Source organism: Schistocerca piceifrons, chromosome 4, assembly GCF_021461385.2.
Source record: "Schistocerca piceifrons isolate TAMUIC-IGC-003096 chromosome 4, iqSchPice1.1, whole genome shotgun sequence".
Taxonomy (NCBI): Eukaryota; Metazoa; Arthropoda; class Insecta; order Orthoptera; family Acrididae; genus Schistocerca; species Schistocerca piceifrons.
This window is the reverse complement of record NC_060141.1, coordinates 66,214,135-66,227,675: the sequence shown is the minus strand read 5'-3', so window position 1 is coordinate 66,227,675 and position 13,541 is coordinate 66,214,135.

Here is a 13,541-nt window from a genome sequence, read left to right as displayed (position 1 = left end):
AGAAGCAACATACAGGAAAATTACAGTCCACAAAATATATCCTTGACGAGAAGGTGTTTGTAGCTTTCTTACGCTAAGTAATAGGACTCGATTACAGTTCTCTGAAGATTGCTGCGTGACATTATAGGAAACATGAAACACCTTCGGTACACAGTACTGCATTAAGTGTATTGGCACTTTCTATGGTTTTCATAAAAGAGAAGAAATATATTATTCAACAGATTTCTTGTCTTCATCATACAGACTTACAAAGATGACGATTCCCTGATACTCATAAAAACGCTCACAAGCAACTGAATTAGATGTAGATGATGCGCTGGAAAGCAAGTGGTCCTGTCGCGAAATCAAATGAAATAGCTGGACGTGTTATACGACTTACGTCGTCAAATCATGCACAGGCCGACGGCGTGACTGTTATGAGGAGAATAGCCAGGAGGCTCCGAATCATTTCATGCGATTACGCTCAAATCATGGTTGCCCACAAGAAAGCATTAACTTGTGGCACAGTGAGGACAAAGAGCAACAGTTTCCCATCTGGTATTTCACCTTCTAAAGAAATGGAAAGAAGTAACTTTGATTATAAGGACCCATCCTCTGGAGCTGGGATATTTTTGTGTAAAAACAACAAAACTGTATGTCTGGCTTCCAGTTACATGGAAAAAGTATTTTTTGTGTCCAGCTAGGAAAAGGCTGGCACTGAAATACAAATTTAGTGGCTTATGTATTAAAGGACCACATTCTAATATGGGAGGTGTGACCCATATCGATAAACTTAATCTGCTTATGGACTGGTAAGAAGATCCAAAAATTATGTATAAATGATTACGAAGTGTGCTGTGAGGTATATGGAAAAATTTCACTTTTGGAGTGTAGGTGAAATGTTGCTCAGAGGCTCGTGGGTCAAACGAATGCAAAGGATATCAGTCCCAGAACAGCAAGGCAAGTTCTGACAGAAAGAAATACATGCAGCAAAAGGAAGAAATTTGTCCCAGAGGGTGTACGATTAGGAAATAAAGCTGTTCATTTTGTCATTTTTGCAGCAATGGGGGAATATTTGAAGTAGTAAAGGAAAGGTACAGCCTAGACCAACGTCAAAATGTTTATTTTGTGGAATATTTCTAAGCTGAAATGAAAATAAAAATATTTTTGCTGAATTCCACTTATCGACTATATAAATAAACTCTTAATGTTCACGAATTTGCAGCCGTAATGCGTACAAACAACTTTGATTCGTTACTTGGGGAACAGTGCTTTACTGAGAAGTGTTGGTCGGCAAACCATTCGAGTACCAGACACTACTCAGAAGTAAAATGGTAAAACATTATATTTAGAATTACGGAAAAAGTTCACTATTGTTTTCATACTACACTCCTGGAAATTGAAATAAGAACACCGTGAATTCATTGTCCCAGGAAGGGGAAACTTTATTGACACATTCCTGGGGTCAGATACATCACATGATCACACTGACAGAACCACAGGCACATAGACACAGGCAACAGACCATGCACAATGTCGGCACTAGTACAGTGTATATCCACCTTTCGCAGCAATGCAGGCTGCTATTCTCCCATGGAGACGATCGTAGAGATGCTGGATGTAGTCCTGTGGAACGGCTTGCCATGCCATTTCCACCTGGCGCCTCAGTTGGACCAGCGTTCGTGCTGGACGTGCAGACCGCGTGAGACGACGCTTCATCCAGTCCCAAACATGCTCAATGGGGGACAGATCCGGAGATCTTGCTGGCCAGGGTAGTTGACTTACACCTTCTAGAGCACGTTTGGTGGCACGGGATACATGCGGACGTGCATTGTCCTGTTGGAACAGCAAGTTCCCTTGCCGGTCTAAGAATGGTAGAACGATGGGTTCGACGACGGTTTGGATGTACCGTGCGCTATTCAGTGTCCCCTCGACGATCACCAGTGGTGTACGGCCAGTGTAGGAGATCGCTCCCCACACCATGATGCCGGGTGTTGGCCCTTTGTGCCTCGGTCGTATGCAGTCCTGTTTGTGGCGCTCACCTGCACGGCACCAAACACGCATACGACCATCATTGGCACCAAGGCAGAGGCGACTCTCATCGCTGAAGACGACACGTCTCCATTCGTCCCTCCATTCACGCCTGTCGCGACACCACTGGAGGCGGACTGCACGATGTTGGGGCGTGAGCGGAAGACGGCCTAACGGTGTGCGGGACCGTAGCCCAGCTTCATGGAGACGGTTGCGAATGGTCCTCGCCGATACCCCAGGAGCAACAGTGTCCCTAATTTGCTGGGAAGTGGCGGTGCGGTCCCCTACGGCACTGCGTAGGATCCTACGGTCTTGGCGTGCATCCGTGCGTCGCTGCGGTCCGGTCCCAGGTCGACGGGCACGTGCACCTTCCGCCGACCACTGGCGACAACATCGATGTACTGTGGAGACCTCACGCCCCACGTGTTGAGCAATTCGGCGGTACGTCCACCCGGCCTCCCGCATGCCCACTATACGCCCTCGCTCAAAGTCCGTCAACTGCACATACGGTTCACGTCCACGCTGTCGCGGCATGCCACCAGTGTTAAAGACTGCGATGGAGCTCCGTATGCCACGGCAAACTGGCTGACACTGACGGCGGCGGTGCACAAATGCTGCGCAGCTAGCGCCATTCGACGTCCAACACCGCGGTTCCTGGTGTGTCCGCTGTGCCGTGCGTGTGTTCATTGCTTGTACAGCCCTCTCGCAGTGTCCGGAGCAAGTATGGTGGGTCTGACACACCGGTGTCAATGTGTTCTTTTTTCCATTTCCAGGAGTGTATTTCCTGCTGTGATTTACAAAAAACTGGAAAATTTATGAGTCTTTGGTAGTCGTTGCTGTTTATTTGGCCCAGATCAAGACAGCCGTGTATTTTGCTCGTCGCTTATGAACTGTTACAGTAGTTGTGTAGAGTAACTAATACTGGCCATCGTTCGAAGAGTGTTATTATAATTGATTTTGACCTTTTTTATATCTATGTTTGTGGCGTTCTTTGAAAATTATTTCCAGCACCACACCAATGTATCGCCAAGCCAGCTGTTGCTAATCTTAAAATTTGGCAGTCATTATTGAGGTCCATCTTTTTCAAGATAGTTCAACTTTTATCTAGTCTTTCTGTACAGTCAGTTTTAAACTTTGTATCCTTTTTAATTGTTTAAGTTCTGTTTACGAGGTATGTTTTGTAAATAATGTTGTCTAATGGTTCAGCAAATCCGCTTTGCCACAACCAAACCCAGCCTTCTACTCTCCTTCGTAACTTGTTGGATTGTAAAACACTGGTAAATATTTTTGGTAACCCTGTAGGGCTGTTTCATTAAACGTCGATTAAAGACGCATCAAAGCGTAAGAGAGACGCAAAAACAGAGAGTGAAGGTTCAGCCAATGTGTTCATTTCCCTAGGTTGTAAGCAGCAAAACTTGGAGATCATTTGGAGACTGGTACGACGCCCTAAATTACAGATCAATGAGCGCTCTGGAAGCCCTCCGTAGAAGCCACGCCACAGACCTTTGCTACATGAAGGTAACCAACGTTTCTAGGCTCAGCCTTATGAATACTTACCATCCATACGAAAATCATCATTCGATATCAACAGTCCTAAAAACGCTGGATGTCATTATTTGAAACTGTGTGGAAAATATTTGAAATGCGTTCTGACGACTTAAATCCTGTAACGCACTACTGAAAACATATTTAATGTACATTTTGAGGCGGCTCCGCCTCAGAGCGTTTAAACACGAGCAGAAGATACATAGATATAAACTCCTATACACTGCCTCCTGAAAATCAAACAAGTGATTTTCTCATGATAGGAAGACTGTATTAATTACAGTCAGTCGTCTGGTAATCTCTTAGCTGCTTTCTTATCCGAATCTGAGGAATACATTTCAGTTCAATAAGAAGAGGTAAAAACTAAGGAAATTTTCAGCCGTTCACTCCAAGCTGACCGTGGTTTCAAAGTCGAGAAAATTAACAGAAATAACAGTTTCCATTCTGGGAATGAGGCTGCTTCTCAATCAAAGATCTTGCCCCGCCCACTTGCACAGTGTTGGCGTCTTGGGCTCACGCTACTGTCAAAATGATGCTGTAACAGTCGGTGATGTGAATTACATCCTCTTTCAGTGCAAGCTATGTTGTAAAAGCAGAATAGCTTTTCAACGGAGCTCTCGAGACTTGGTCACCGCTAGCTGCTTCGAACTATCCTAGTTATTACCGATAGAATCAAAAGCGTGCACGACCCCATACTCAAGTTTATTGCACAATAACATATAAAAATCTAAAAGGAAAGACGATCCTCGATTTCAATGACAGAATGTAGTAAGTATTTTCAGTGCGAACAAGGGCTAACTGAAACTTCCTGGCCGATTAAAACTGTGTAAGTATTTTCAGTGCGAACAAGGGCTAACTGAAACTTCCTGGCCGATTAAAACTGTGTGCTGGAGCAAGACTCGAAACTGGGACATTTGCCTTTCGCATGTAAGTGCTCACTGAGCTATCAAAGGACGACTCAGAACCCGCCCGCACAGATTTACTTCTTCTACCTGCCAAACGTCACAGAAGTTCTCCTACATATCTCATAGGACTAGCATTTCTACAAGATGGAATACTGTGGAGACATGGAGTACTACACTGAAGCACCAAAGAAACTTGTGTAGGCAAGTGTATTCAAATACATATGCAAACAGGCAGAATAGGGCGCTGCGGTCGGCAACGCCTATACTCTGTTCGTCATAAGAATAAACCTGATGTAAACATTACGGCCGTCAGCGGTGGCCGAGCGGTTCTAGACTCTTCAGTCCGGAACCGCGCGACTGCTACGGTCGCAGGTTTGAATCCTGCCTCGGGCATGGATGTGTGTGATGTCCTCAGGTTAGTTAGGTTTAAGTAGTTCTAAGTTCTAGGGGACTGATGACCTCAGATGTTTAGTGCCATAGTACTCAGAGCCATTTGAACCATTTGTAAACATTACGCCACGTATTCCTCCACGTTTGCTAAAAATCATTGGATTTTGTTTCACGTGTAGCCTAAGCCAAGCTGTGACCAGTACAATCAAGTATGATCATAAGCATATGTTTTATGCTGTGTTACACGCACATAGACTGAGTGATGATGCGGGAGGACAGCTTTAGCGGCACATTAAACTTGGACAGCACCTGGCCAGCCAGTGGTCCAACTAACCTGCAATGATGTGAGCAGTTGCAGTTCAGACGTAAAACAATATACCTTCGAATGTCATTTAATTTTTAAAGAGAATGAAATAATATTCGGAGAAACTCCAGCTCTACGGCGTGCTTCTTAGGTGACCAGACGGAAAGCATATAATTCACTCGTTCTCACCTGACATAGTGATGAAAATTTCTAACTTAAACATAGCGTTATATAATTCACTCGTTCTCACCTGACATAGTGATGAAAATTTCTAACTTAAACATAGCGTAATTTTTCTGAGCGAGCTGTGTGTAATGCAAAAGCATACAGCTGGAATTTCACCGTACTGTTGAATACTGAAGCCACTGAAGGTATTAATTACAGTCAGTCGTTTGGTAATCTCTTAGCTGCTTTCTTATCCGAATCTGAGAAATACATTTCAGTTCTGGAAGTGTCACCTGCTACGTTGATAACGAGTCTATCAACAACAGAATCCAAGAAGCCAACAAGGCGCTACATTTTCTCTTCTTCTTATACGACGAGCCGTTCTATACACCGCCAGCGTTCGGCAGCGACGTGTGAAAAACTGCGTGCGTTAGTTCCAGTACGTCTGGCAGCTTAACTGTCTTGTTATGTTGTCGGGCCGAATCCCACAACTTGGCTCCAGATCAGTTCTGTTGGGTTCATATTGTAATGGTACAGTAGCAAATGTAAAAATGCAGTATTTGTATGATGTGCTCGATGTTGTGAAAATGATTGTTTCTCATGTTTCTACGATACTTATCTATCTCTGTGGTATAGAACGATGTAAATAGTCCAAATAAAGAGGATTTGGTTTTTCATTTTTGTCTTAAAAATTAAATTGTTATGTTTTCTTAATGTAAGCAAAGTTTATGAACAGTCTTTCATAAAACATCGATAATTAAGAATTTGTATTTGAAATTAAAACACGAATTTCGCGCCCAATATGTAATTAAAAACAAGAAGACGCGCATTATTCATAAAAATGATGAGTTTTGCAATTACGAGACATAGGTATTTCAAACTGAACGAGAAAAAAAAATTGATAGTTGCTAGATTTGAACCAACGATGCATTGTCTGTATTTGGTTACCATTCTTTTACGCTACCGACTGAGCTTCACGTACAATGGCGGATTGTCTCTCAATTGTATAATATACATTAGCTGGGAAAACTTCAAAGTCGATTATCTCCGTAAATTTACGAAAAACATTAAGAATAGCCTATTTCTCGGCACTTTTTCACCGTATTCCACACGCGTATTTCAACTACGGAACAGAGAGCAGTCTCAGCCATTTTGATACTGCGCATCAACAGCGCGACAATCAGAGCAAAACGCTGCAGAGGCTATGACTGTACACAATTTTTGAAATCAAAACTACGTAGCTAAAGCGTGATTAAGGAAAACGTTGACGGCTGTTAATGCATTTGAATATCTTAAAGTTTCGTTTAAAGTAACTTATTAATGATATATCTAATACATAAGTGGGACCTAATTCCAAGAGCGTAACGACACCAGTGTACGTATGCTACGACTTCTGACCAATAATCGCGTTTGTGTTTGTTTACATCAGGTTTATTCTTATGACGAACGGATTATATAACTGGTGCAATGGCATGTTATCAAGATTTAAGTCAGTTTGAACGTGGTGTTATAGTCGGCGCACTAGCGATGGGCCGCAGCATCTCCGAGGTAGCGATGGAGTGGGGATTTTCCCGTATGACTATTTCACGAGTGGACCATCAATATCAGGGATCCGGTAAAACATCAAATCTCCGATATCGCTGTGGCCGGAAAAAGATCCTGCAAGAACGGCACCAATGACGATCGAAGGGAATCGTTCAAAGTGACAGAAGTGCAACCCTTCCGCAAATTGCTGCAAATTTCAATGCTGGGCAATCAACAAGTGTCAGCGGGCCAACCATTCGACGAAACCTCATCGATATGGGCTTTCGGAGCCGAAGGCCTACTCGTGTACCCATGATGATCGCGCTACACAAAGCCTTACGCCTCACCTGGGCCCGTCAACACCGACATTGGACTGTTGATGACTGGAAACTTGTGGACTGATCGGACGAGCCTCGTTTCAAATTGTATCAAGCGGATGGACCAGTACGGATATGGAGACAACCTCCTGAATCCACGGACCCTGCATGTCAGCAGGGCATTGTTCAAGGTGGTGGAGCCTCTGTAATGGGGTGAGGCGAGTGCAGTTGGAGTGATATCGGACCCCTGATACGTCTACATATGACTCTCAAGGTCTCCAGGAACACTCTTCTGAGTTTATACACTTCCGCTGGCCACCAAACTCCACAGACATGAACATTATTGAGCATGTCTGGGATGCCTTGCAATGTGCTGTTCGGAAGAGGTTCCAATCCGCCATACTCTTACGGATTTATGGACAGCCCTGCAGATTCATGGTGTCAATTCCCTCCAGCACTACTTCAGACATTAGTCGAGTCTATGCCACGACGTGTTGCGGCATTCTGCGAGCTCGTGGGGGCCCTACACAATATTAGGCAGGTGTGCCAGTTTCTTTGGCTCTTCAGTGTAGTACTGCAAGGTATGCAGGGGAAGTTCTACGAAATTTGGAAGGAAGGAGATCAGGTACTGGCGGAAGTAAAGCTGTTATGACGGGTCTGAGTCATGCTTGGATGCCTCAGTTGGGAGAGCACTCGCCCGCGAAAGGCAAAGGTCCCAGGTTCGAGTCGTGACCCTGTATTCAGTTCGAATCCACCAGGAAGTTTCTGATCAGGGCACATTCCACGGCGTAATGAAAATTCGTTATCAAGTGGCTAGCTATCAATTCACATTGAGTAGTATTTGTTGTATTTCTGTAATAACTTCCACCTGACGACAAATTTAAGAAAGTGTGCCCTAAAATAAAGGATATTTATAAGTAAGCTTTCACTACTTGAGAGGACTCCCACGAAAAACGTGTGACCTCAGGACAATGAAACGATGTGGAAACATTTGTAAGGACATCCAGAAGAGAAATAACCAACAAATCATTGAAAGAAAGGCATTTTAATTTCTACATGACAGAGTGACATTCGTAAGCTGCGTACCGTATTTACGTTCATCGTTGCAAAGGTTGCTCAATATGACCGTATCACGCTGCCGTCGGGATTAGTATAAGAGATGTTAATTGTTTGAAAATATGACCTGAAGACATCATAACACCCAGCGGCGTGTTAGAGTGAAATTTCAGTGGGTGTGATAATAATATTCCACTTTTATGTTCACCTACTGACAATCTGTAATTAAAATGAAGCAAAACAGCTACGACAAATAAAAGGTCGACATGGAACAGATAAAGACGAGTTATGATGCATCACTGAGTCACGTAATGAATTAGAAACGTAATAACTACACTAATCATTCACACCATCGTACATACACGTTAAAATACTATCATGGACTAATCAATATAACTATTAAACAGATATCCGACCGGAGTGGCCGAGCGGTTAAAGGCGCTACAGTCTGGAACCGCACGACCGCTACGGTCGCAGGTTCGAATCCTGCCTCGGGCATGGATGTGTGTGATGTGCTTAGGTTAGTTAGGTTTCAGTAGTTCTAAGTTCTAGGGGACTTATGACCACAGCAGTTGAGTCCCATAGTGCTCAGAGCCATTTTTTTTTTATTTATTAAACAGATAATGCATTGTAGACACTAAACTAAACAGTTTGCCACATTTGCAGAGAAAGTACGCTTGTAATGAAACTTTATACTTGAGTGCCGAAATATTTTATAATTAACGGTTTGGAAATAGTTAATAAAACAGATCAGCTGTTTACACTATCTTTAATTCTTGAGTTTCAGAATGTGAACCCAAAACGTTAGTGATAAATTGCACTTACATTTAAATATCACTTACCTGCATTGTTTCTGTGATGTCGAGATCGAATGGCAGATAAGTACTCGTAATTTTCGTATCCTTCATCGCTGCTTTAACAGCCACGTTACGTTAATCATTACACAGTGGCACATCTCTTCTTGTAGTATCTCCGCATATAGCCACGTTGTAAATATTCCACGATATATATTTCGTCGAACGTCACAGGATCTTCTGAGAGCACAGGCCAGTGCCACGAAGAACCAACTGCGGTACTCTCAAACTTGTTGTGACAGAGAAAATCTCTGCCTAATTAGAGGAGTTGTTGTACGAGAACAATAAATGTTTCACATGCATCATTCCTTTTTAACACACATTCTACTTTTCACTATTGTTTAACTTTTGAAATAATTGATTACACAAACGAATTTATCCCCAAAGTGCTCAGACGGAACGACAATATTTAAGCAAACTGTTCCTCATGCCACTAACAGATAGCGTTACTGATTACAGTCTCAAAACAATGGCGCATATTTTAAAATGTTCTAGATCGTACTATGAGTGTTATGAACTGAACTCAATAAACTCACAAATAAAATTTATATTGTGCTTTCATGTTCCGACAGCGAGTGACTTTAAGTGTGAACCAAAACGTAAAACGTTATGACCACCTGCTTAATAGCTTGTTTGTCTTTGGAACGAAACTCAACACTGATTCTGCGTACTATGGATCCGACAGTTTGTTGGATGGGTTGTGGAGGTATGTGGCACAGGTCATGTAATTCGAGTAAACAACGGCCCCCGGATTTGCGTACGGGGTGACGGGGCCCGACAGCGACCCAGATGGGTTCCATAGAATTTACATCAGGCGAACTTGGTCGCCGAGACAGCAACGTGAGTTCACTACAATGGTCCTCGAACCGCTGTAGCACGGTTCTGGCTCCGAGATACAGACAATTATACTGCTGAAAGGTGACATCGCCGTCGGGGAAGACATTCAGCAACAAGGGATGTAGGTGGTTCGCAGCTGTCCGCCAGTCTTCGATTACTGCCACGGGTCCCATTCAAGGGCGAGAGAATGTCTCCCATAGCACAATACTGATTCCACCAGCCTGTGTCCACGGCGTGCTGCACGTTCCGAGCCGCCGTTCAACCTTGATGACGGCATTCGAGGAGACGACCATCAGCCTAGTGTAGCAAAAATGTGATTTACCTGAAGAGCCGACACTTTTCCATTAATCGACGTTCGAATTCCGATAGTCCTGTGCCCACTGCAATCGTAATTGACGATGTCGTTTGGTCAACATGTGAGCACGTAGGGGTGATCTGCTGCGGAGCTCCATGTTCAACAGTGTACGATGAACGGTGTGCTCCGAAACACTTTTGCACGCGCAAGCATTGTGCTCATTTGGCACAGATTACCAACTATCCTACTTTACCGAGTAGACAAGCCTCCAAACTCCACGTTCTGTGAAGAGTCGTGGATATCCAACCAGTTAGCGCCTAGTGGTAGTTTCACTGTACTTCTTCCTCTTTCCGTAGATGTTGACGACAGTAGCACGTGAACACGCGACCAGCTTCGCCATTTTCGACGTACTCGTTTACAGGCTCTCCGTAATAACAATCTGTCCTTTGTCAAAGTCACTATCTCAATGGATTTCCCCATTTTCGGCCCATATCTTCGCTAGGATAACCCCCGTCTTTGTCTGCTCCTCTTACATGCTTTTGTTACCGCGTCACGTGACCGCAAATCCAACAGACAGCATCCAACGTCGCGGTGGGCAATGGTCATAATGTTCTGGCTCATCAGAGTATGCTGCCGTCTTGACAAAATTGTGTCGTTACAATCTGAATCCAGAAAGAGCCTGGAACCGCGCTAGAGATACCACTTCACAATTGCTCGCAGCGCTTTTCGAACAGTGAACTATGGATATATTCAGCTCGCATAAGACATGAAGATCGCATAAGACATCCAGCATTCTCATCTATGGCAACAGTAATGTCCTCAAAAATTTTTGCCCACGAATAGTTCCAAAATCAGCAGTTAATTCCAAATGCCAAATCATGTTCTTCAAACCCGGTGCGAAAAGAGAATGTCGCCGTATTCCTTAATACATCGATACTCAGGATGAGTAGCAGCTCTATTGTTTGGAAAAAAAAGCATTATTTAGGAAAGCCCTGCTCACCCTATCTGGACCCACTTGTCCGTCTGCAACTGTAATGCAAAAACATGTTTGTGTTTCAGCACTAACAATGCAAATCTTGCAGCACGCAGACGGAACTCAGTTCTTATAACGAAATTAGAATTATATATTAATACCCTCAGCTGCTTAAAGGCGTTTATATGTATCAACGAGGACGGGTGAAAATGTGTGCCCCGACCGAGGCTCGAACCTGGGACCTCCTGCTTACATAGCAGACGATGTATCCATCCTTTTTTTTAAAATCTCATGTTGTTCTATATTGTACGTTGAATTTGTGCGCGACGGACGTTCGATGACACCCGTTCAGGTCGTTTGTTGACCCGATGTTCACTCAGTTTTTTTAATACAGAGGGTAGCTAAACCCTCTGACCGAACACGCTGAGCTACTGTGCCGGCTGTCTGAGGTACCGAGGGCACAGAGGATAGTGCGCATGCCTCGTGCGAGAGCCACATTCTCACCTTATATCTCCACACACTACATTCGTAGTGTCCCTACCCAACACACTCATTACTCGTGGAAGACATTCTTACCAAGTCCCGTAAGAGTATCCGCGGAGAAGAAGAAGGTAATGACCAGTATTGCCAGAATTATATACTTATATGGATATGGTGTCTGTTCTTTCGGACAAGTTCGAAAGAACAGACACCATATCCATATAAGAATACAATTCTTATAAATTTGGCTACCTTGTCAATATCGTAACTAGTTTTCCGTCTACACTGACTCAGGCAGTGAAGGTTCAGTTATAACCACACTGTATATATACAAATATGTTCAAAAGGAGATTTTTCAGAGAGTATAAATCAAGTGTAGAAGCCCCCTTACGAAGATAGGGAGTTGAGTAAATCTTATAATCGCGTTTCCAGTCACAGATTCGTATTGCTTAAGTAATTATAAATTCAGCGCTAATAGTCATGGCCTATAAATCAATTAATTAAAAAATCAATGAAATTAAGGTACCTGTTTCGACATCAAAGCAATTTCCTTAGCCAACCGAAACCACCGGTAGCTTGCCTGAGTAGAGACGTATCGAATGGTGGGGTGAGAGCAGTTATCATGACCACCAATCATTTAATTCATAAAATACACAAAACTGCGAGATTCGGCAGAAGCTCCGAGGCCGTTTTCAACTTCAAGCCATAGAAACGACAGCGCGTTCAGAAAACTGGCTTCAAAACAGAGTCTCCAACCTGAGCATTCGAAACTCGCTCGATTGAAACCAGTAGAGACGGTTTGCGCTGCCACACTCTTCCTCCGCCCCCCCCCCCCCCAGTCTAGTTGGCGACAGAGACTTTTTAGACTTTTTCTGTCTGACAAGGAATACCGCTGTGCTGTGTCCGTGGTTATAAAACTACTCTCTTTGAGCCCCAATTCGTTGTGCAGTTGTTAGTCGGATTCAGGACGTTATGCTGTATAACGTTTGTTGTAACTTACACGTGATAAAAAGGCAGATACGCGATTTGCACTGCAAGCAACAAACGTTACAGTTCCACCGATGTTAGAGCAATAAGCTTTGACGTGCTGCCCCTGTCTGCGCACTCGAATTACATGGCTCCTCACGGCTTACTGCCTTCGCTAATGATTCTAAATTCCCCAAATTCATCTCCTTTTTCCGATTATCACTCTCTCTTAGGAACTGGACGAGTTATTATTGTTTCTTATTTGATTATATATCTGTTTAATGTACATTTCGCTTGATCGACAGCAAGCCAGTTGCCAACAATACTGCCCAGGACTGGCTAAACTCCTTTCTATGCGACAAGGCAACCTAGCGTGTATGTTTTTTTTTATCAAGAATGCCACCGATTTAATGACAGTTCTCTGTCTGTTTCCCTTTTCCCATCATTTAACAAGTCATTTATCTCGGAAAAAGATTTCCTTGTTGTAATTAATGAGTCTGCTGTCTCCATGATCTAAGGATCAGGAGATTAGCGGGTGAGGTCATTTCTGTCTGTTGGTAGGGAAAACAGTGACAGCTAGAATGTGTCATTTACATATCATCAAACACCTACAAACGTAGCAGCCTACAAGCAAGTCCACAGATTTGTCGACCATGATAGACAATGTTAAAGAATTCATCAACGGAACATGTCAGAGAGAACAGACACCATTTTGATCCTACAGCCACTATGAATCGAGACACAAAGGAATTAAAGACATCAGCTGCCAGTGAGGCGTAGCGCCTCCGCATCGCTCCTGTCACTTGTTAGGACGATATCGTTGTAGGCATGAGTCATCGACAGATGTCACCAGCTGACATGGACCTGAGTTACAGAGCTGCACGCAGTTGTACTAGTAGGCGGCAGAGGTCAGCAGTTGA